Raw genomic sequence first — 26253 nt, 5'->3', positions numbered from 1 at the left:
ACACAGTATTTGTCATAAGAACAACATTTTGATTCCAGTGGAAAAAGATACACAGAAACGGCAAAGTTGTCAACTCTGACCTTGTTTGATTTACTTTACTGTACAAGTAATATTGTGTATAACTTTTCAGTTAAATTCCTTTTTACAGATTTGTTAAGGAAATGAATTGCATGTACAGCTTAATTTGTACATTTGATGACTTTTCACATATCGGCAGTGCTATTGTAGATGATATTTCTTTTTAAAGTTCAATTTCTGATTGTTCATTACTAATAGAGAAATATAAATTATTTTTGTTCCGTGTTCTGCAAGCTCACTAAACTCACTTTTTGTTATTTTTTTCTCCTTACATTTTTCCAATCTGTCTGTTTTCTTTCTTTTCTTACCCTATTGCACTCCCCAAGAACTTCCAGTAAAACATTAAACAAATGGTGAGCACAAATGTTATCGCTTCATTACAAATCCTGGGGGGAAATCATTCCATCTTTTATCCCCATGTATGATATAAACTCTGTGGTTTTTGTAGACTCCTTTTATCAGATTAGGGCTTCCTTGGTGGTTCAGATAGTAAAGAATCCGCCTGCAATGCAGGGGACCTGGGTCTGACCCCTGGGTCAGGAAGATCCCCTGGAGAAGGCAATGGCCACCCACTCCAGTATTCTTTCCTGGAGAGTTCCATGGACCGAGCAGCCTGGTGGGCTACAGTCCATGGGGTCACAAAGAGTCAGACACCCTGAGCGACTAACACTTTCACTTTCACTTTATCAGCTTTAGGAAGTATTCTGAGGGTTTTTATCAGTCAAAGGTTCTTGAATGAATTTCGATAGCTTGCTCTTTGAGGAATTTGTCCATTTCACCTAAGTTGTTGGATTCAGTGGCATAATATGTTTATAGGAGCTGTTTTAATACATAAGCTTATTAGTTTTACCATCTGTGTGTTTTCTAAATCTTGTGAGTGGTCTTAGTTATCGGCTACCAAGGGCGTAGCACGCTTGGAGAGGAAATCTCAGGATATGTGTTGAACAACTAGCACATGTGAATACAGAAAATGCACTGTGTATTCCAGAGATCTCGCTTGAGAAGCAGAGGAGGACTGGTTCTGAATGAAATGGTCCCAGACTTTATGTTAAGGTAGATAGCTCGGTCAGTAAAGACTGCCTGCAGTGCATGAGACCCGGGTTCGATCACTGCATCAGGAAGATCCCCTGGAGGAGGAAATGACAACCCACTCCTGTACTCTTGCCTGGAGAATCCCATGGACAGAGGAGCCTGACGAGCTCCAGTCCATGGGGTCACGAGAGTCGGACACGACTTAAGGACTAAGCCTGCAGCAGAAGCTGATTAGGGAAGACCTCTGTGTGTGTGTGTGAGTGTTTTTGTTTGAGATGTGATACCTGTCGGTAAAAACGGTGGACAAGCGGTCCTTTCACCTCTAGATACTGCAAGATCACCAGTATTTTCCTACGGTTACGCTGGAACTTTGGGGAAATAGAGAAAGTTTGTATAATATTTCTCCTCCAAACCCCCTACTCCTATGGGAAAGTTAGATTTACTTAATAAAAAGAGAGATTTATGAACGTTGAGGAAAATATATGAAATGTGCAAGTGAGGGCAGTTTCGAAACCTGAGACTCTGGAGATTCCCTTAAAACAAAGAAGAGACCCATTTATCTAGAATTGTTTGGATTAAGGCTCCCTGGTAGCGCGGGGCAGGCAGAGTGGATTCAGACTTCCTCAGGAGTCTCTGTAATTCTGCATGAGTAATTAGCCTTACTGCAGCTTGCCATCAGCCAAGTTTCCTCACACACTCGGCCCAGTGCTGTTTCCCCCACGACAGCCATCCTCCCTACTGTTATATGTGTTTAGAAGCAATTTGATTTTCACTTCTCCATGGCAATTTTGTTGAATTGCTTTTTCTTCCTTTTTTCCCTTAACAGAGAACCAAGAATGTAGAAAGTGTTGGTTATTTGAGATTATGGTGTACTAACTCAAGGAATTGCAAGAAAGAGTGTGTGTGTGTTTAAGTATGAACCTATGAGCTTTATATCTAGAAATCTTTTTCAGATAGACTCTAATAGGATCGATCCATTCTAATTACTTTCCAGTGACTATTCCAATAGGATCGTGTAACCTGAATAAGTCTTGACAATTGACCCTTACACAGCAGACTGTTTAAGAACAATCTTTCTACAAGAGGACAGACTTCTTAATTCTAGATCGCCACAGTGGCTTTTTCTACCTCTCCTTTGTGCACCAGGCGTGAAAGGATAGGAGAGAAGCTATTGATCGTTCAGTACTTCTGGGTATTTTCCTTTCTTCTCTATTATATAGAACATCATAGTGTTTAAAAACTTAATCTTCGGAATATGACATGCTTATTTCTGAATCTCGACCCTGACAAACTTGTTTATGAAGTTCAACCATAGTATTTTTTTAAGCTTTTCATTTCATGTTGGAGTGTAGTTGATTTAACAATGTTGTGTTAGTCAGCCATACCATTTACCAGCAGCTAAAGACCTTGGCAACAATTTAAACTCTTTATGCCTGGATCATTTGACCTCCCAGATGGGGAATAATAGTAATAATAATGATCCATTCTTCATGACGTTGTTATGATGATTGAATGCTTCACAGCGTAGCATGCAGTGCATAGTAAATACTTATTATAAGCAAAGTCTTGGTTATCATTATTAGTGTTAGCAGCAGCAGTAGTAGTAATAGCTATATTGCTTGGCATTTCTCAAGAATAATTAACCATTGTTGCATGAAGTTTAATAGAAAATAAAACTGTGGAGTTGTAATAACTTTTATATGATTTTAATCATTTATTCGCAGCTGTGATCATTTTAACTTGGTGATAAAGTTTCTGTACATGTTTGTCATTTTACTTAAGGAACATATGAAAAATTATTCCTGCTGCTATATTCCCTGGAGCATGTGAAGCCAACTTGCCTGTTTGAGAAGCAGCTCTATCACAAATCCTGGTCTTAAATTTGAAACATCTGCCTTTTACTCATTAATGTTTAAGAGAGAACTAATGATCTCTTTACTTTCTAATGTCTGTATTTGCAGGAGAGAATCAGAGGAAGTGAGTCTCAAGGAAAAATATTGATTCCCCTTCAGCAAACTCTGCTGAAATGCACTGTTGTAGGCCTTGTTATTTTTAAGAGTCTGGATTTTCTTTATGAATTCATTAAAAAATATTTTAGCGGCTCTGGTGGCCCAGCGTCTCATTCCAACAAAAACTTACCACTGGAAAGCACATACCATTTGGCTCACCTTTTCATTTCATGGCTTAATAATAATGACAAATTACAGGTGCTGAAATGATGTTAGATCCTGTAGCATAACTGATTTAGGGCCCATATTATTATTCTTCCCTCCAGGACTTCTTAATGTGCATGGCATCTCTCTCCTGATTGGTAGTTAATGTCTCACATGCTGGAATTCGGTTTCAATAAACTGAACATGATATTACCTCTCTTAATTGGTAGTAACAGGGGCCTGTCATTATATCTCATTTTCAACTTTTCTGTGAGAGTAATGTCTATATTGTTGGGTTTTCGAGTGATACTTGTGGTGAGACTTAACTGCCCCTAAGAGAGGATGTCTCTGCTAATCTATATTCTCGATTCTCTAATGTCCTCAGAATCCCTTGATTCTTGTCAAAACATATTTTTCATATCTCATCCTGTGTTTGAAACATGTGAGAACAGCACTGTGAAATATTATCCAGTTTTTAAAAAGTTTATTTTCCAGTGTTTAAGTATGTACGAATCGAGATTACACACACACGTGCTAATATATGATATTTGTGTTTCTCTTTCTGACTTACTTCACTCTGTATGGCAGTCTCTAGGTCCATCCATATTTCTCCAATGACCCAATTTCATCTGTTTTTGTGGCTGAGTAATATTCCACTGTGTGTATACACCACATCTTTATCCGTTCATCTGTCTATGGACATTTAGTAGTAAAGAACCCGCCTGCCAATGCAGGAGACATAAGAGACGTGGGCTCGATCCCTGGGATGGAAAGATCCCCTGGAGAAAGAAATGGCAACCCACTCCAGTGTTCTTGCCTGGGAAAATCCCATGGACAGAGGAGCCGGGCTCCTCTGTCCATAGGGTCGCAAGGGGTCAAATGCGACTGAAGTGGCTTAGCATGCATGCAAGTTGCTTCCATCACCAGGCTACTGTAAATAGCGCTGTAGTGAACACTGGGGTGTGTATGTGTGTGTGTTTACAGCAGAAACTAACAAAACGTCGTGAAGGAACTATACCCCAATACAGTTTTTTAATTAAAAAGTCAAGACTACTCTCTCTAAACCTAGTACTGTGGAAAAGTATATTCTGAAGCATATGATTGAATGTGACTTATATATGTTTAAAAAAGTGTATAGAAACCTGTTATATTGATCTTATTTACTGTGACCCAAGGAGATTCACTTGTCAAGTTCTCAAAGATTTGCTGTAGCTTTTCTTTGGAAGGTCTGTGGATCCGGGTCATGTCATGAGTGAATAGAGCTACTTCTCCAATCATGTGCCTTCCCCCCACATACCACCCCCGAGTCCTACTGCATTGCTTAGGAATTCCGGTACAAGGTTGGATAGAAAGCGTTGCATTGTTCCTGATTTTAAGTAGAAAGTATTGAGTCATTTACCATTCAGTTTGATATTAGCTGAAGATTTATTTTTGTTGATATCCTTATACAGTTGAAGATTCCCTTTGTTCCTAATTTACTGAAGATGTTTGTAACAAACAACTGTTCAATTTTGTTGAATTTATGTTCTGTATCTATTGAGATGGTCATATGGTTTTTCTCTTTTGTTCTGTTAATGTCGTGAATTACCTCAACTGATTTTTGAAAGTTAGACCCATTTTATATTTTTGGAATAAAATCTACTTGATGATGATATACCATCAAGTTTACATATTTCTAAAATTAAAGTTCTTGAAATTTCATTTGGAACTTTTGGTTCTGTATTTGTGAGGAATATTGATTCTTTTTTGTCATATTCTTTTATAGTTTTGTTACCGGTGAAACACTTGCCTTAAATGATGTGTTGGAAAAAGTTTTTTTTTTTTTCTTCCGGAAATTTATGCATGGTATTTTTCTTTCTTTTTTTAAAATTTTAATTGGAGGATAATTACTTTGTGATGTTATGTTGGTTTCAGCCACACAGTCATGTGAAAAATGGTACTGATGAACCAATTCGCAGGGCAGGAATAGAGACACAGACAGAGAAAGGGCTTGTTGACACAGTGGGGGAAGGAGGGGGGGGCACATTGAGAATAGCACCGACTTATATGCATCACCGTGTGTAAAATAGTGAGCGAGTGGGAAGCTGCTGTCTACACAGGGAGCTCAGCCCAGCGCTCTGTGATGACCTAGGGGGTGGGGTCGGGAGGGTGGGAGGGCGGTTCTTTTTTTCTTAAATCTTTATAGAAGTAAAGGCTTCCCTGGCGGCTCAGACGGTAAAGCGTCTGCCTGCAAGGCGGGAGACCTGGGTACGATCCCTGGGTTGGGAAGATCCCCTGGAGAAGGAAATGGCAACCCACTCTTAGCATTCTTGCCTGGAAAATCCCATGGATGGAGGAGCCTAGTAGGCTACAGTCCCTGGGGTCTCAAAGAGTGGGACATGACTGAGTGACTTTGCTTCACTTACAGAAGTAACTAGGAAAGTCATATGGGTCTGGAGGTTTTTTGTTTTTGTTTTTTATGGGGGAGAGATGTTTAATTGCACATTCAGTTTATTTAATGAATAGAGGGCAAAGGGCTATTTAGATGGTTAATTTCTTCTGGTGTCAGTTTTGGCAAATTTGTTTTTCAAAGTATCTATCCATTACATCTAGATTTTCAAATTTGTTAGCATAATTATTTATAATAATCCTATATTAGCCTTTAATTTCTGTAAAGTATATAGTGATATTCCCTTTTATTCCTCATTTTTATAATTTTTTGTGAGAGGTTTATCAGTTTTATTCATTTTTTAAAAATAACTAGATATGGTTTCATTGAATTTTTTCTTTATTATTTCTGTATTTTCTATTTCCCTGTTTCCTGTTTTAATCTTTATCATTTTCTTTCTTTTACTTATTTTGGATTTAATTTGCTCTCCTCCTTTTCCCTCAGTTTGTAAGGTGGGAGCTGGTGTTGTTGATTTTGGACTTTCTATTAATAAAAACACTTAAATCTGCATGCTTCATTTAAAACTCCTTTAGCTATATCTTGAAAATTTTGATATGCTTTGTTTGCATTTTTATTCAGGTAGAAATATTTGCTATACTCTAAATTTTTTTCTTCATGAATTATTTTTGTTGTTTAATTTCCAAATAGTTGTTATTTTGTAATTTAATTCATTAGTCTGAGAACATATTCTGCTTGGTTTCATTCCTTGTTAATTTGTTGATATTTATTTTATAGCCAAATATATGCTTTATAGTGGTGAACAGTCCATGTATACTTGTAAAGAGTTTGTACTCTGTGAATTTGGGGTCTGTTTTTCTATAGATATAAACTCTACTGGCTGATAGTTATGTCAACCATGATTCCCTGGGTAGCTCAGATGGTAAAGAGTCTGCCTGGGTTTGATCTCTGGGTCAGGAAGATCCCCTGGAGGAGGAAATGACAACCCACTCCAGTATTCTTGTCTGGAAAATCCCATGGACAGAAGAGCCTGGTGGGCTCCAGTCCATGGGGTTGCAAAAAGTCAGAAACGACTGAGCAACTGCCAACCGACTGCATTTTTACCTGTATATTCTACCAAGTATTAAGATGGAAACATTGAAATATTTAACTGTGATTCTGCACCTGTCTCTTTTTCTCTTCTAGAAGTTTTTCCTTAAGTGTTTTGACAGTTGAACATTAGACAACTAAATCTCTGTCTGAGATTCTGGTAGAAGCTCTGGTAGAACATTATCTATGGGTACCAGCAGCTTCTAGAATTAGAGTCTTCCCGATGGGAGATGAATGCGGAGGGAGCAGGATATGGGATCAAACAGTGCGTGGAAAAGTCAGACAGGAGGCAGTTATCCTGAATACTGGGGAGGGTGGATGATTTTATAAAGGTGATGTACGTCCAAGCAGGGCCTTTATTTAAAATTTGTTTATTTTCAATTGAAAGATAATTGCTTTACAACACTGTGTTGGTTTCTGCATGCATCAACGTGAATCAGCCATAGGTATACAGATGTCCCCTCCCTCTTGAACCTCCAGGCAGGGTCTTTAGTCAAATATATCAGGGGATTAGCAGAGGGCTTTGACTATAGGCACAGAGTTAGTTAGTTAGTTAGTTAGTTGCTAACTAACAAAGCAACTCTCTAGAGCAAGGAACAGACATCAGAGCAGAAGGCTCCCGTTGGATGTTGGGTCTGTGCAGGGAGGCATGCTGAGAGCCCTGAAGCACAGATGCCCAGGGCCATTTACTGATGACATCGGGTATCAGACACGTGCAGGTTGATCTGGATAGTAGATGGAATGTAATGAAAAGGGCACTAACCTTCGATTCAAGCAAGCTTGAGCTCAAAATTTGCTTCTTTGTCTTATGTGTTGCTCAGGTGCTCACTCATGTCCGACTCTTTGCAACCCCGTGGACTGCGGCACGCCAGGCCCCCCTGCCCTTCACCATCTCCCAGAGTTTGCTCAAACCCATGTCCATTGAGCCGGTGATGCCCTCCAACCATCTCATCCTCTGCCGCCCCCCTCTCCTCCTGCCCTCAATCTCTCCCAGCATCAGGGTCTTTTCCAGTGAGTCGTCTCCTCGCATCAGGTAGTCAAAGTAATGGAGCTTCAGCTTCAGCGTCAGTCCTTCCAATGAATATTCAGGGTTGATTTCCTTTAGGGTTGAGTGCACATATTTTGTGCTTTCTGATCTTGAAGAGGTACTTGACTTTCTACACCTGGTTTCTCATTTTAAAAACTGAGACAATACCTATTTCATAAGGTGGTTAGATGTAGGATGTCATGAAATTTAACTACACAACATGCAGTCCAGCCCATAGTAGGTTTTCTACAAATGCTCGATTCTTTTCTTGCTGTGTAAAGCTAGATTTAGGATGAATGGAGAAAAGGAGAACGGGCAGCTTTGAGGCATTTATGTTGAGTTGAAATGAGTTATTTAAAAACAGTCTTGTTTTACTTTCAGGCGCCTCTAATGTTTGAAACCTGCAGATCTTGACAAAACCTCTCCTCTGTGATGGAAAAGTGAAACCCTACTGCCAAAAGAAGGTCGTGTGGTTTTCAGGTGAATGCCACCGTCCGCTTCTCTCCGTCGTGGCTGTGTTGAAGGACTCCTCTAAGGACTCCTGGGCTCCCTTGCCCATCACACCACCATTTTTTCTGAGGGTGAGGGGTGGTCTCAAGTAGTTGTAGATCCTCAGTGTTGCTCTCTGTCCTCTTAATTCCTTCTTTAGGGGCTTCCTTGGTGGCTCAGCGGTAAGAATCTGCCTGCCAGTGCAGGAGGTGTAGGTTCGATTCCTGGTCCGGGAGGATCCTCTGGAGGAGGGCATGGCAACCCACTCCAGTGCTCTTGCCTAGAGAATCTCATGGACAGAGGAGCCTGGTGGGCTATAGTCCATGGGATCACAAAGAGTCAGATACAACTTAGCAAATTCCTTCTTTCACCTATTTCACTAGAAATTCTTATTTACTTATGTCAAATTATAAAAACTGTTTATAACCATTCTCCCCTGATTATCTTCTTAGGTGACAGTTACCATCGTGTATCTCATTACATGTACCAAATGCTCATGCTTTTGGTTTATTACATGGCAGCTCTAGTTTTTCTTCCTGATTGCACCTCCTCTGTGGCCCCCATGTCACAGCCATCTGCTTTCTACAAATCAAGAGTGACAGCACTGCTTGTAGCAGTCCTTCCACGCCCTTCCCCGTCCCTGCACAACTGGGCTTAAATTGTCTTTATTTCACTATTTTTCTGCCAAAGCCGATAGCAATCAAAACTGATAAATCCTGAAGTGCTATCATTAACCAATCAGGGGTTGTCACTGCTGTCAACCTGTCCTGAGAGAGGCCACTTCTGGTAGCTTAGAATTCCTGTGTGTGTGTCCACTGGGGATAGATCTGTTTAGCCAGTTTAAAAAAAAAAAAAAAAAAGCCTTTTTTTATTCTGCAGTTAGTTGCAGAAGCTAGTTCTAGGAGCTCAGAAAAGCTGTTCTGTGTTGCTTTCAAAATTTAAAACAGGTTTGGTCATTTTCTTGTTGCTTCTTGCTTGTTCTAGAAGGTGATTACACTCACTTGTCTAAAATGGAATGAAGAAGAAGAAACAAGCCTTGAAATTTCACACTTGGAGACAATCAGAGAAACCAGGGGAGAACTTGTAGCAATCTGAATGCATCAAGAGGCGGTAGTGATGGACAGGGCGGCAGTGAGTGACACGTGTTGCTGACTGAGTCTGTGCTGCTCAGAGGCACGGAGTTTGACATGTAAATTGCAGGCAGCCCTGGGTCTACTCCAGGAGCTGCCCATGGTTGAGCAGAGTTCTGATCACTTGCTTGAGGGGTGCGGTGGGGGGAGAGAGAGAGAGAAGTAAAAAAAGAAAAAGAAAAATCAAATTGTTCTCGGAAATCATGTTTAATGTAGAAATCTGGTTAATATTAAAATGCAATCTGCAGTTTTCAAGTATTCTATTCCTCAAGGAAAATATTTCCTGTTCAAGGGGCAGGAGCAGTAAGCAGTCTCCTATTACATCACTTCCTATGTCAGGCCCACTAGCATTCACAATGTATTACCGTATTGATAATGCTAATTTCGGAATGGTGCCTTCCCCGCCTCCCACCCCCTTTTGGTTAGAGGATCTGGGCAAAATTCCAATCATATGGATCGATTTAGCTTTAGATGGCGCTGGCCAAGCTGATATTTCATGCACTATATAGAATATAGTTCTTCCACATGTTCAGGAATAGTCGTCTATGTGTCCTTTCTACTCATGGCATAGCCTTCTGTTTCCAAAAGTTTCCCAAGAGAGCAGCCATCTCGTGGGTTTTAGCAGAGAAAATGTCAGCCGCTTCAGGAAGGAGAGCCCACGTCTTTCTCCACAGACAAGCAGCCTGCCTGCAATCTTTGAGTCACTGGGGAGTTAGGAATTGATTTCTGGAGCTCAGCTTTGTGCCATGTTCAAATCAACGTGGTATTTTCCTTGTAAGCTTGGCTGGCTTCACTGCAACTCCGCTCATCACCAGGAGGACATGCGGATGTAACCGCTGGTATTTATCCTCTCTTTACCCAGGTTTTTTTTCCTGCAGTGCCTTAAGCTTGAAAACTGATGATTTATGAGAATGAAGTCTTTTCAAATATCTGTCTCCTGCTTAGTTACTCAGCCTTCTTACCTTTTCTTTAAGGAAAACAGCAAAAAAACATATTTGGGGGGACTAATGTAATAGTAAATACATCTAATAGATATAATACGTAATACATGTTTGCCACTTTTTAGACATCGTCTCAGATGACCTGTAACTTAAAAACTCTTTGAGGTAGCAATTATACTTATCCTTATTTAGCAGTCTAATGGATTCTGAGAGAGACTTATCTATGTGGAGAAAGAGGCATGAGAGTAAGAGCAGGAGTCCAAAGAAGATGAAGATTTTAGCAGGCAGGTGAGAGACAGAGAGAAGGAAAGGTAATAAATGTCTGAGTGTGTTTGGCTGGGGGTGGTTTCCTCAAATAAGGAAGCAGGATCGTAAATATCAGCAAGCTGTGACAACTTTTGGTGGAAGAAAGATACTCATTTCCTTAGATCTTGTTAAGTCTCCTGGGAATTTATCTTGACGAAACATTTTTAACAAAACCTAAAAGCAGTTTGGGTAGATGCATATGGTGTTATCACAACATATTACACAGCAGATCAGCTAAAAGGCAAGCACAGACTCATTGAGAAGATAAATGGTTTAAATGTTCCAAGCCATCTGAATCCTAATAGCACGATGGTGATGCTGATGGTGGAAACGACTTGCTGCCACCTGTCAGGGCTAAGCAGAAAAGGGCAGGCATGACCACGCTGTACTGTCTTACCCAGTGCATTGGTGGGCAATGACCGTTCAGAAGCATGACACAGCTGTGACAATTAAAATCAGAACGTTCAATGGTCGGTCAGATGCATATACAAGTACAGAAGGACAGGAAGATTACATGCAAAAAAGGAAATGATGAATTCTGAGGTATGCCATTGTAGTTCATATTTTTTCCAAAATAGTTAACGAATACTCAATAGAAAGTATATTTTTAATTCGAAAAATTGTTTATTAGGTTTGGAAACTCGATCAGTGTGATCAGAGCGATGAGTGAGTGGAAGCTAGAGAAAATGAGGAATTAGGTTGCACACTGGAGAGACCTTTGACTGTGATGAATGAGGAGATTCTGGTTCACACTGTAAAAGAGAGAAATGGGTAGGTTTTGGTATCGGGCAGTTGTAGACAGATTGCGAGGCCCCGCAAGGCGGTGTCGACCTCATTCCAAACCATCAGGATTTGGTGGTAAAAGCCAAAGAAGGAACCCCTGCCTGAAAACTCAGGGCTTGACTTCTCCCCGGAGAGAGGTGGCCGTGCTGTTTTCCGGACGAGCCCGTGTCCTGAGACAGCACCCTGCTCCCTCGTGAAGCCGAGCCTACTGAAAGGGCTGTCAGTACCCTGCACCTTTCAGAGCTGCGGGGAGCCCGTGGGACAGCAGGCCTTCTCGGTGGGTTCCCAGACCCTCAAGACGGTTCCACGTGGGTAGATGCGCGCTGTTGATTTTTAAATTATACCTTAACAGAAGCAGTGTAAAACAAATGAATTAGGACAATTTAAAAAAGAGCCAGCTAGCTGCCTCATTCCATTGAATGCTTCCTTCTCAAAGAGACCAAAATCGAGAGGGAGAAGGAGATAGAAAAAACAAGCAAAACACAAAAATCAAACCTCTGTCTCCACATATCAGGTGTTTCCCAGTTTTAATAAAGAATCTGCTCCTCTATTTGGGGCTTAAAAAAAAAACACAACAACTTGACCAGACTGTTTCACTTTGTACTCCTTTGAAATCATACACAGGCAAATTCTGCTTAACTTAGCACGTCTAGTCCAAGGGAGAAAGATGGTTATTATATTCTAATTGTTGAATACTGTCTCCATGTATAAAAGCCAGGTAACCAATTATTGAAGCAATAACCAGGGTATGATCTCCCAGCTTGTGGCAAATAGTGGGAGAATGTCTGCATCAAGGAAGCATAATTAGTATGTTTATTTTCCTGCTCTGACTGACTCTTTTTACTCCAATTTCCAAATCAATAGTTTGTTCAGATAAACACTTCTGATATGACATCTGTCATTTGTGGCCTTATACCAAATTCTGTCACAATTGTTTTAAGTCTCATTTGATTTCTGTATTTACAATCAAAGGGGTGAGCTTTGAAATGAAAGGGGTAGGCTAAATTTGCTAAGGAGAGCATGATGCCAAAGATTGACAACATATTTTAGAGATGTCCCTGGCTGTTCTGGGCTTCCCAGGTAGCTCTGTGGGTAAAGAACCTGCCTGCAATGCCAGAGATGCAAGTGATGCAGGTTCGATCCCTGGGTTCAGAAGGTCCCCTGAAGGAGGGCATGGTGACCCATTCCAATATTCTTGCCTGGAGAATTCCCATGGACGGGGGAATCTGGCAGGTTACAGTCCATAGAGTTGCAAAGACTCAGACATGACTGATGCCAACTGAGCGTGCATGCATACATAGCTGTTCTAAGGGAATTAAAAATGTGGGGCTCAGTTGATTTATCTCCTGTAGAATACTGGCAACACTGGCAAGTAAGCAAATTGAGAAATTAGTATCCGTTAAAAAGAAAGAAAAACATGGGAAGTGAGAAGGACGCCTGAAGACTGAAAATGGACAAGCATTCGAAAGTTCACTTTGAATTCTTCAAGCTATATGACTGTTTGCATTCAAATGATAAACTCTAGGGTTGATGTAAAAAGATGATTTTTAAGCTCCAAGAAGAGTTAAGACTTTTCTTCCGGAAAAGTTGCTAAACTTTTAAAATAGGACAATAGGGCTGACACAAAAGTAGTTGGTCTTCATCATGACCTTTAATTTATAGTCATACCTCATTTTATTGTACTTTGCAGATATTGCATCCTTTTCTTTTTTTTTTTTATTACAAATTGATAGTTTCTAGTAACCTTGAATTGAGAACGTCTGTTGGCGCCATTTTTCCAAGTGTTTTGCTCACATCATGTTTCTATCATTTTGTTAATTTCTCACAGTATCTCAAACTTTTCATTATTATTCTGTTTTTGATGGTGATCTGTGATCAGTGACCTTTGATGTTTCAACAACAACTCGCTGAGAGCTCAGCTGATGGTCACTGTTTTCAGCAGATACTTTTAAATTAAGGAATGTACATTGTTTCTTTAAGACATAATGCTGTTGCACACTTCATAACTATCATACAATATAAACAACTTTTATATGCACTGGGAAAACAAAAAAACAAATTCCCAAGACTTGCTTTAGCAATATCTGCTTCCTTTAGTGACCTGGAACCAAACTCAAAATATCTACAAGGTCTGTCTATGATGTTTCTGTTAGAAAGATACTCAAGTGATATGCATTTATATCTACACAAATGCCCAGTTGAAAGGCAACTGGAGAATATAAGGTGTCAGTTATTTACGTAGCTATGTATTTCAGTCAAATAACATGTGCATGGAGAGTTCTTTTCACTCTTTTTTCATCCTTTCTCTTTTTACTTCTTCACAGGTATTACTATGGGTGTTCCTTGCTTTGCCATACTCTAAATAAATCACAGCTTTTATAAAGCTTTCTGCCAATGGAAAGTCAGGGAAAACTTAGTACATTTCTTGGCTTATAGCATTGAAAAAGGAGCTTAGGGCCAGAGCTTATCCTATTTCTTATGGCAACAAACAGTAGAGGGGAAGTTGAAAATGTGATCATATCTTACGTTTTATCAATTAATAAAATTCTTTTATTTATAATTTATGAATATGCTAGATCAAGAAGAACAAGAAAATAGCAGGACCTGTTGTAGAAATCTTCAGTTCAATTCAGTTGCTCACTCATGCCTGACTCTGCAGCCCTATGGACTGCAGCACACCAGGCCTCCCTGTCCATCACCAGCTCCTGAAGTTTACTCAAACTCACGTCCTTTGAGTCGGTGATGCTACCCAACCATCTCACCATCTGTCGTCTCGTTCTCCTCCCACCTTCAATCTTTCCCAGCATCAGAGTCTTTTCAAACGAGTCAGTTCTTCATATCAGGTGGCGAAAATGTTGGAGTTACAGCTTCAGAATCAGTCCTTCTAAGGAATATTCAGGACCAATTTCCTTTAGGATTGACTGGCTGGATCTCCTTGCAGACCAAGGGACTCTCAAGAGTCTTCTCTAACACCACAGTTGAAAAGCATCAATTCTTCAGCGCTCAGCTTTCTTTATAGTCCAACTCTCGTATCCATACATGACCACTGGAAAAACCATAGCTTTGACTAGACTGACCTTTGTTGACAAAGTAATGTCTCTGCTTTTTAATATGCTCTCTAGGTTGGTCATAACTTTTCTTCCAAGGAGCGAGCATCTTTTAATTTCATGGCTGCAGCCACCATCTGCAGTGATTTTGGAGATTATAGGATTCTGAATTTAAGATGCATATTTGTTCTATCCACATATGAAACTCTAATTTGTCCTATTATGACTCAGGGACTGCTTCCAGCAATGCTACACAAAATTCACTTATGGTTTTAGTGCATTATAAAGCATTAATGATTGTCATAAAATAAAAAAGAGTCTAACTAGAAAAGAAGTAAAACTGTCACTCTTTGCAGATGACATGATACTGTGCATTAAAAACCTAAAGATGCTGCCAGAAAACTCGAGCTCATCAGCAAATCTGGTAAAGCTGCAAGATACAAACTTAATACGCAGAGGTATGGCACGCTTCTATACACTGACAACCAAAGCTCAGAAAGAGAAGTTAAGGAGATAGTCCCACATGCCATCATATCAAGAAGAAAAAAATACCTAAAAATAAATGGGGAACAGTAGAAACAGTGTTAAACTTTATTTTTGGGGGCTCCAAAATCACTGCAGATGGTGATTGCAGCCATGAAATTAAAAGACGCTTACTCCTTGGAAGGAAAGTTATGACCAACCTAGACAGCATATTAAAAAGCAGAGACATTACTTTGCCAACAAAGGCCCATCTGGTTAAGGCTATGGATTTTCCAGTGGTCATGTATGGATGTGAGAGTTGGATTGTGAAGAAAGCTGAGTGCTGAAAAATTGACGTTTTTGACCTGTGATGGTGGAGAAGACTCTTGAGAGTCCCTTGGACTGCAAGGAGATTCAACCAATCCATCCTAAAGAAGATCAGTCCTGGGTGTTCACTGGAAGGACTCATGTTGAAGCTGAAACTCCAGTACTTTGGCCACCTCATGTGAAGTGTTGACTCATTGGAAAAGACCCTGATGCTGGGAGGGATTGGGGGCAGGAGGAGAAGGGGACGACAGAGGATGAGATGGCTGGATGGCATCACCGACTCGATGGACATGGGTTTTGGTAGACTCTGGGAGTTGGTGATGGACAGGGAGGCCTGGCGTGCTGCGATTCATGGGGTCGCAAAGAGTCGGACACGACTGAGCGACTGAGCTGAACTGAACTGACTGAAGGAGGCTAAAGATCTGTACTTTTGAAACTATGATGCTGATGAAAGACATTGAAGATGACACAAATGATTGAAAAGATAGACCATGTTCTTGGCTTGAAAGAATCAATATTGTAAAAATAACTGTATTGCCCGAGGTGATCTATAGACTCAGTGCCATCCCTATCAAGTTACCGATGGCATTTTTCACAGATCTAGAACAAAAATTTTTAAATTTATATGGAAAAACAAAAGACCCCAATTAGCAAAAACAATCTTGAGAAAGAGAAATGAAGCTGGAAGAATCAGACGCCCTGACATCTTCTGCAGTGGCTTTACAGTATAGTACTGTGTGTATCCACACTATATATGTGGTATGGCCCTGGCAGAAAAATAGACTTATAGACCGGTTAAACATGATAGAAAGCCCAGAGATAAACCCAGACATCTATGGTCAATTAGTCTACGACAGAAGAGGCAGTACATACGCAAGTCATGCTGGGAAAGATGAATGTGAAAGAATGAATCAATGAAATTAGAATATTATCTAGCGACACACAAAAGTAAGCTCAAAATGGATTAAAGCCCTGAATGTAAAACCAGGTCCTCTAAACTCCTAGAGGGAAACATAGAACATGCCTTGGCATAAGGCCTAGCATTCTCTTTTTGGAATCATCTCCTATAGGAATGAAAATAGAGCCAAAAATGAACTAATGGGACCTAATTAAACTCAGAAACTCTTGCACAGCAAAGGAAACCATAAACAAAAACCAGCGTACATGGGAGAAGATGTTTGCAAAGCATGTGACCAAAAAAATTAACCTCCAAAATATACAAACAACTCAGTTAGCACAGTGGCAAAAAGCAAATGGCCCAATCAAGAAATGGGCAGAAGATCTAAACATACATTTCCCCAAAAAAGAAAGATGACCGGCAGGCTCATAAAAAGAAGTTTAGACCATTAGAGAAATGCCAATCAGGGATCACCTCACACTGGTCAGAATGTCCATCATTGAAAAGTCTACAAACAATAAATGCAGAAGAGGGTGTGCAGAAAAAGGAAGCCTCCTATAATGTTCGTGGGGGTGTAAATTGGTACAGCCACTATAGAGGGCAGTATGGAGGTTCCTAAAAAAACAAAAAGAGAGAGGGAGAGAGCTAACGTACGATCCTGCAATGCCACCCCTGGGCGTGCATTTGGAGAAAACCATAATTAGAGAAGATGCACCCCCATGTTCACCGTAGCACCTGTTACAATAGCCAAGACACGGAAGCGATCTAAATGTCCCAAGAGTGAAGGCAGAAGAGGGCAACAGAAGATGAGATGGTTGGATGGCATCACCGGTTCAGTGGACGTGGACTTGGGCGAATTCCAGGAGTTGGTAAGAGGCAGGGAAGTCTGGTGTGCTGCAGTCCTTGGAGTTGCAAAGAGCTGGACACGACTTGGCAACTGAAAAACAACAACAAAACATAAAATAAATAACCAACAAGAACCTACTATAGAGCAGAGGGAACTCTACTCAATATTTTTTAATACCTTATAGTGGAAAATCATCTGAAAAAGTATATGTACTGTACGGGTCTAACTGAATCACAGCATTATAAATCAATTAGACGTCGATGAAAAACTGTTTTTAAAAGTTGTCTTATAGAAAAGACAATTTTGTCTGTAAAGTTGTAGTATGGAATATAAAATTAATTTATGCATCATTATCTAGACAGAAGGCTTCATTTTCTGATGGGAAGAAGATAGGACTGGATCATAAAATAGCTGTGTTCTAGAACTATCTGACCATCTAAAAACTGACCCGACTGCCGTGACTCATCTTTCCAACCCAGAGAGGTTGACAGTAAGTCTATTTGGTAAGGATTTGCTCAACGTGAACGTTTAATGAAGGGAATCCACCGCAAGAAAGAAAGGCATTGTAGAAAAACAACATTTGTAACCTTATTGTGGTATATCATGATATCTCACCAACTGTCCAACTGTATCATCAGTCTAGAATGTATTTATATTCTTTCTGTTATTGTTGCACATGCACTAATTTTATTCAACATAAAACAAATGGGGGAAGACAACTAGATTTTCTTTCCAGATGGTGTGAAAGCAGCAAGGTCAAATTTGAAGAAAGGCTGTCCCTTTTTAAAAAAGAAAACAAAACAGAGAACTGAAAATTTATCACCTCTTGTTTGCTTATGAAACTTGCTTTTCATGTTTTCCCCCTGGATTCTTTGACTGCTGGTCCTCTGGATGAGAAACGGATAGACCGTAGGAACAAATCCGCTCTCCTTCGTCTGCTCAATATGGCCGGACAGTCTCTTCCCCTCCTCTTCTCTTAGATTTTTATTGATTTCTTTCTTTTTTGGGTTTCCGATTAGCATAGCAATATTCTGGAATACCAAAAGTTACTGGCAGACGCGGAGAGCGAGCAGCTCATTTTTCAAGGACTTTACAGTCTGTTCTCTGCCTTAACCTGCTCCAAGAGTTACTTCTCCTACGACTTCTCAATATTTTCGTAATTAGCTGCCCAGAATTTTCATAATTTGTAAACACAGTAAAATGGCTGTCAGACATGCAGTCCGGTAAAAGTGGAGGGGGAAAAAAAGTGGTTTCCTTAAACCATTGACGTTTGACTCGGGGAGCGGGCTGGGTCTGTGCCCACAGCAGTGAAATGATCAGGCGCACGGCTCAAAGTGATTTTTCTTGAGGTGTCACAGCCACACACAACCACCGTGTGTTCTTTCTTGGCTCGGGCCGGCCCTGCTGATCGCCCAGAACTCTGAAGGCTCTGTACCCCGGCCCCAGCCTCACATCCATTTTTCCCTGCCAAGGTGAAGGCGGCAGAAACCACACGTGTTTTTCTTTCTCCCTTCCCTCGGTGGAGCCGATCGCCTCCGGATGAACCATCTTCCACATGGGCGAGCGTTGGTATTTCACCTGGCACAGTGGCCGGGGTGGATATGGCACGCAGGGCAACGCACAATGGAAAACAAGTCTTCATGGCAACGCTCGCCGAGGCTGCCACACGGCAGCGCCTTCCCATGCTCGGGGTCCAAGCTGCTCGCTGCAAAGCCATCATTCTGGGCAAGGAAAGGTTGGGGAAAGCGAGGAGCAAAGGAGGGCGGAGAGAAGCATGGACAGAGAAAGTGTGCTCTCGATGGCGCCAGAGAAAACCCAAAGGAGCAAGATAGGAGAAATTCCGTAGAATCTAGTCTTCTAATGCAGTTTATTTTTTTTTTGCCAAATACATTTTTTATACTTTGGCCACCTGACGCGAAGAGCCGACTCATTGGAAAGATGCTGGCAAAGATTGAGGGCAGGAGGAGAAGGGGACGACAGAGGATGAGATGGCTGGATGGCATCACCGACTCAATGGACATGGGTCTGAGTAAGCTCTGGGAGTTGGTGATGGACAGGGAGGCCTGGCGTGCTGCAGTCCATGGGGTCGCAAAGAATTGGACACAACTGAGTGAATGAATAACAACAACAGTGCTTCCTAATAAGATGTCAATGGTGATGGAATTTGAGTAAGAGAGTTTAACTTACACACTATATTTTCTCCTGAAGTTCTTTAAATTAGCGTTCTGATTATGAGTTCAAGTTCAGTAACTTTTTTTCTGACCTTGCGTCTATACTTCTAGCAAAGATCAGTTTACAAAATATTATGTTCAATGAATTTCAATAAAATTATATACCATATTTAGGCAGAGAGTTCCATGAAAGCTGCACATCAAAATAACCAGTGGTCATTATCTGTGTGGCGGGATTATAGAAGATTTTAATTATCTACTTTTTAAATCCTTTTTTCTCATGTTCCTATAATTAACATAGCTTGCTATTTATTTTAAGAATATTTAAATTATTAATGGTAATATGTTTTGAAAAGCATAAAAATTCAAAATTAGTTAAAGCTGAGTACTAGAACATGAGGGCTTTAGTCACAGTTCCCAGCTTCTCAAGATTTGGGAGGAGTCTGCGTCAATTGTCCCCCATCATTGTCTGGGCCTGTCGCCTAAGAACACATGGGAGCTTAGATCTGAGTTATCTGGACTGGCTTCTCCCAACGTGAGTAGTTCATCGTGCCTTACTTTATTGTAGACTGTATCTTCCAGGCCTTGTATGTAAAATCTTTCTGGGTTGCTTCTAAGTTGGAAGCGCTGTTTATGCTTTGGTCTGTTCAAGATGAAATACTAAATTTTTAAAACTTAACCTTAAAAATGCATTCCGGGATACAGTAGGTGCAGACAAATATTGTTTGATGGCACTTACACGAGATACCCAGAACAGTCAGAAAGTGCGCTGGTAGATGCAGGGGTCAGTGGGGGTGGGGGGGGATGACAGCTAGTGTTTAATGGAGACAGGGTTCAGTTCAGGAAGGTGAGAAATGCGGGCGACGATGATGGTGAGAGCTGCACAGCTGTGTGAGCGTGCTCGGTCCCCTGAGCTGGACGGTTACTTACGGTAAAGACGGTGTGTCTTGCCTGATGTGAGGTTCACACCAAAAAATTAAAATATCCTGTTTTTTCCCTCCCTCAAAACTAAAGATTTGAGCATTTCTATCCACTTGTCTTCCGTGGGGAGTAAGGGCTCTCTGGCTTGTGGGGACCCGCATCTCTCTCTTGTTGTCTCCCATCACCCAGCCTTAGATTCCCCTATCTCCCCCCAACACACACCACACACACATCACACACACACACATCACACATCATACACACACATCACACACATCCCACACATACACATCATACACACACATCACACACATCACACACATCACACACACATCATACACACACACATCACACACACTTCACACACATCACACACACACATCACACACACACATCACACACACATCACACACATCCCACACATACACATCATACACACATATCACACACATCACACACACACATCACACACATCACACACACATCATGCACACACACATCACACACACACATCACACACACACATCACACAGATATCACACATACACCATACGCACACATCACACACACATCAGACACACATATCACATACACATCATACACACATCACACACACATATCATACACACACATCACACATCATACACACACATCACACATCATACACACACATCACACACATCGCACACATCACACACACATCATACACACACACATCACACACACACATCACACACACACATCACACAGATATCACACATACACCATACGCACACATCACACATACATCACACACACATATCACACACACATCACACATATCACATACACATCACACACATCATACACACATACTGCACACACACCACACATATCACATACACATAACACACACATACCACACACACATCATACACAAACATCACACACACAGCACACACACATCTCACACATCACACACACATCACACACACACACATCACACACATCACACACATCACACACAAATCTCACACACATCATACACACATCACACACATATCACACATATCACACACACACCACACACATATATCACACACACATCACACACATCACACACATCACACACACATCACACACACACCACACACATATATCACACACACATCACACACACATCACACACGCATCACACACACACATCACACACATCACATACACACACACATCACACACACACATCACACCCATCCCACACATACACATCATACACACATATCACACACATCACACACACACATCACACACATCACACACACACATCACACAGATATCACACATACACCATACGCACACATCACACACACATCACACACACAAATCACACACACATCGTACACACATCACACACACACATCATACACACACATCACACACATCCCACACATACACACATATCACACACATCACACACACACATCACACACATCACACACATCACACACACATCATACACACATCACACACACACATCACAGAGATATCACACATACACCATACGCACACATCACACACACATCACACACACATCACACACACATATCACACACATATCACACACACATCATACACACATCACACATATCACATACACATCACACACACATACCACACACACATCATACACAAACACCACACACACATCACACACATCACATGCACATCACACACACAACACACACATCACACACACATCACACACACATCATACACACATCACACATATCACATACACATCACACACATCATACACACATACTGCACACACACCACACATATCACATACACATCACACACACATCACACACACATCACACACATATCACACATATCACACATATCACATAGACATCACACACATCATACACACATACTGCACACACACCACACATATCACACACACATCATACACACATACCACACACATCATACACACATCACACACATATCACACATATCACACATATCACATAGACATCACACACATCATACACACATACTGCACACACACCACACATATCACATACACATCACACACACATCACACACACATCACACACATATCACACATATCACACACACATCACACACACATCATACACACACCACACATATCACATACACATCACACACATCATACACACATACTGCACACACACCACACATATCACATACACATCACACACACATCACACACACATCACACACATATCACACATATCACACATATCACATAGACATCACACACATCATACACACATACTGCACACACACCACACATATCACACACACATCATACACACATACCACACACATCATACACACATCACACACATATCACACATATCACACATATCACATAGACATCACACACATCATACACACATACTGCACACACACCACACATATCACATACACATCACACACACATCACACACACATCATACACAAACACCACACACACATCACACACATCACATGCACATCACACACACAGCACACACACATCTCACACGTCACACACACATCACACACACATCACACACATCACACACACATCACACACACATCATACACACATCACACATATCACATACACATCACACACATCATACACACATACTGCACACACACCACACATATCACACACACATCACACACACATCATACACACATCACACACATATCACACATATCACACATATCACATAGACATCACACACATCACACACATACTGCACACACACCACACATATCACACACACATCATACACACATACTGCACACACACCACACATATCACACACACATCACACACACATCATACACACATCACACACACATCATACACACATCACACACATATCACACATATCACACACACATCACACACACATCATACACACATCACACATATCACATACACATCACACACATCATACACACATACTGCACACACACCACACATATCACACACACATCACACACACATCATACACACATCACACACATATCACACATATCACACATATCACATAGACATCACACACATCATACACACATACTGCACACACACCACACATATCACACACACATCATACACACATACCACACACACATCATACACAAACACTACACACACATCAAACACATCTCACACATCACACACACATCTCACACACTTCACACACTCATATCACTCACACACTGGATAGCAGCTCTGGAGATTTTCTTTTTGAAGGAGGGGCGGGCTGGTTGACAAATGCATCTACGCGTATCTCCCGTTACAGCCTCATGAGAGTAGTTTCGCTGCCCTAAAAATCCTCTGAGCCTCCCCTGTTTGTCACCCCCTCTCCTCTAACTTGAGGATTGTTTTTCAAATTGTGGATCTGGGTTGCTTCTTCTGCGGAACTGTGATGATCCTCTCCTAGGAGCGTGGTGACCCGCGCACCTGGACGTCTGTGTGACTGCTTTATTGAAGGACTCTGCTGAATCTTAACCGAAGACTGGAAATCCCTAGACCATATACTAAGGCGCTATTAGATGTCCTCCTAATGCAACCCTTGATTCTTCCTGTAGACCAGGATCCCTGAGTTCTCTTCCGTAGAGTGGAATGCCTGGAATAACTTAATAAAGAGTTGCTTCTCTTTCACCAAAAGAATTTCCTCACAACTCCTTACTTTCCCTTTAATTGAAATCATTGGTTTTTTTTTTTTTGTTTTTTTGGGGGTCTTTTTTTAGCATTTAAGACTTTAATTCTTACAATTTTCCTCATAGACTTACATCACTGATATATCTGCAACCCCTAGAATTAAGGAAAACTGGGAAGTGAAGACATCTCCAAAAATCTTCTGATGGGGTAAGGTGTAAGAGATGGTATACGAACTCCGGGGGTCAGCACAGCCATTCGTGGAGAGCATCCCATTGAGCACAAGACTGACCCCTCTCCAGGCAGGAGGAGGACCAGACCTGGGTCTCTTTGAGGTAGCAAGATCATTAATTTGCTGATATTGCAAATTCAGTTTCCTCTGTCCATATACACTTTCTGCACTCCAGTCTTGGCTTATGGTTCAGGAAAATCTTGGTCTCTGCTTATGGCTCAGGAAGTCACTCCTCTGAGCCATGTCACAGCGGAAGCTCAGGGCCAGTGGAAGACCTTATGGCTAGCATCAGGACATGGCCGCTGAGAGGTCAGAACCCAGAGGAGTAGCCCTGAGAACAAGCCTTGTATCTGCTCACTCAGACTTTGAACCAGATAAAGCTGGTCACGTCTCAGCTGAAGTCCTTATGGGAGGGATGATCTGGAATCAGCGCTGATGTCCTTCATGTCTTGGCATCCTTAATAGCTTCTCACCGTGGCCCGGTCAGTGGTTCTCAAACTGTAAGAGGAATCTGAAGGGCTGTGAGGACATTGTTGGGACCTATACCCAGCTTCTGACGCTGCAGGTCTGGGGAGGAGCTGAGAATTTGAGCTACTAGTAAGTTTCAGGTGCTGACGCTGCTGTTGGTCTGGGGACCTCATGTTGAGCATCTGATTCTTGCTGCAGATCAACTTGCCTGCAGTGGTGGGGACTCAAGACATCCCTACGACCTCCACCCTCTATGCTTCACCTTCTTTCCCTTTTCTGTTCAGATACCTCTTCTTCGATCATCTTGTCCTACACATTAAAGTTTTCTTCCTTCACGGGCTCCGTTATTTTCAGCACAAGTTTAGTAACTTAATACCGTCCTCCACAGTCATGCCAGAATGTTTTGTCTAAAGTACAAATGTGATCATTCCGCTAATCAAAGATTTTCACAGATGTCCCAGCTGCTCAAATATATGTAAGTACACCCCCTCTGCCTGTCTCTTCACTGCCTATTCGGCTTCATCAGCTAGGATGCTTTTGTTCACAAGTAACTGAATTAGTCAGCTCTTGGTGCATGATACACCATCCCAAATCTCCGTGCCTTATAGCAGTGGACATGTGTTATTGCATCTATGGGTCAGATGGGCAGACTTTCTGGGCTTGGCCAGGCTCACTCATGCGTCTGTGGTCAGCTGGTGGTTGAGGAGGCGTGTCTGACCTTGATTCTGCTCTTGGCTGGCTCTCATGTTTGGGTGTCGGCTAGTCATCGACCAGACTAGGACGACCTTAACTGAAGTGACCAGGCTTTCTTCCACGTGGTCTGTCATTCTCTGGGGGCTGGCCCAGGCCGGTAGTCATGGCGGTGGAAGAATTCCAAGAGGAAGCTGAGACGCTCAAGGTCTCATGTGGTCTAGGCTGAGAACGGCGCCCCATCACTTCTGTCACTTTCAATTGAGTAAAGCCGTTCTCACAGAGAGGGAAATGTACAAGCTGAAGAACGTGCATCCAGGGACGTCATTGAGGCTTTCAGTGCAGTCAACCTGCCGCACACAAAATCCAAATTCCATGAACCTTTCACTGATTAATTACCTCGCACGATGGGAAAGCCAGGATTCAGGTAGAGCAGAGAGCTGTTGATGACGTCACCAGCAACACGGACAGGTTTCATCCTTCCTCTCAGCCACTCTCAGTCTGCTGGCCCGTTCTCAGACCAGCTCGTTTTGAGGTCTCAAGCAGATATCAGCAAGAACTGAAGACAATTGCCTCCTTGTTCACATTCGATAGGTTCTTCTACCCGGGAGTCCTGACACACTCCTGTACTGTGCTGGCTCGGGCTGGCTTCTGTCCCCCCATCTCTACACTAGCAGTCCTCTGGAGCGGCGAGTAAGAAACTTGCAGACCAGAAGCAGCTTAAACAACTGCAGCCACTCATCCCCTGTTTAGAGAAATGTGTAGCGTCCTCTCGTGTTTAAAGAGGGTTGGAGTCACGGTGGTCTTGAGATAGGTCCACCGGGTTCACAGTCTCATCAAGAGGTCAGACTCCTCCAGTTTCCTCTGTCACCCAAAGTGCTAATGTTTTCCACTTCTCATGCTCCAAACCTCATGACCTCACTACTCAGCACCCAAGTATTAGAAGAAAGGATCTGGGAAGAGAGTGAGCGTTGTGGTTTCTCTCTTTGCAGGAGGTGGAGAGTTCCGTCTCAGCAGACCCCGAGCAGACTTGCCCTGTGTCTAGCTGGCCACACCGCTACTCCTGGCTGCAAGGGTTGCTGGGA

This window comes from Muntiacus reevesi, chromosome 18, assembly GCF_963930625.1.
Source record: "Muntiacus reevesi chromosome 18, mMunRee1.1, whole genome shotgun sequence".
Lineage (NCBI taxonomy): Eukaryota > Metazoa > Chordata > Mammalia > Artiodactyla > Cervidae > Muntiacus > Muntiacus reevesi.
Note: the sequence above shows the minus strand (reverse complement) of the source record.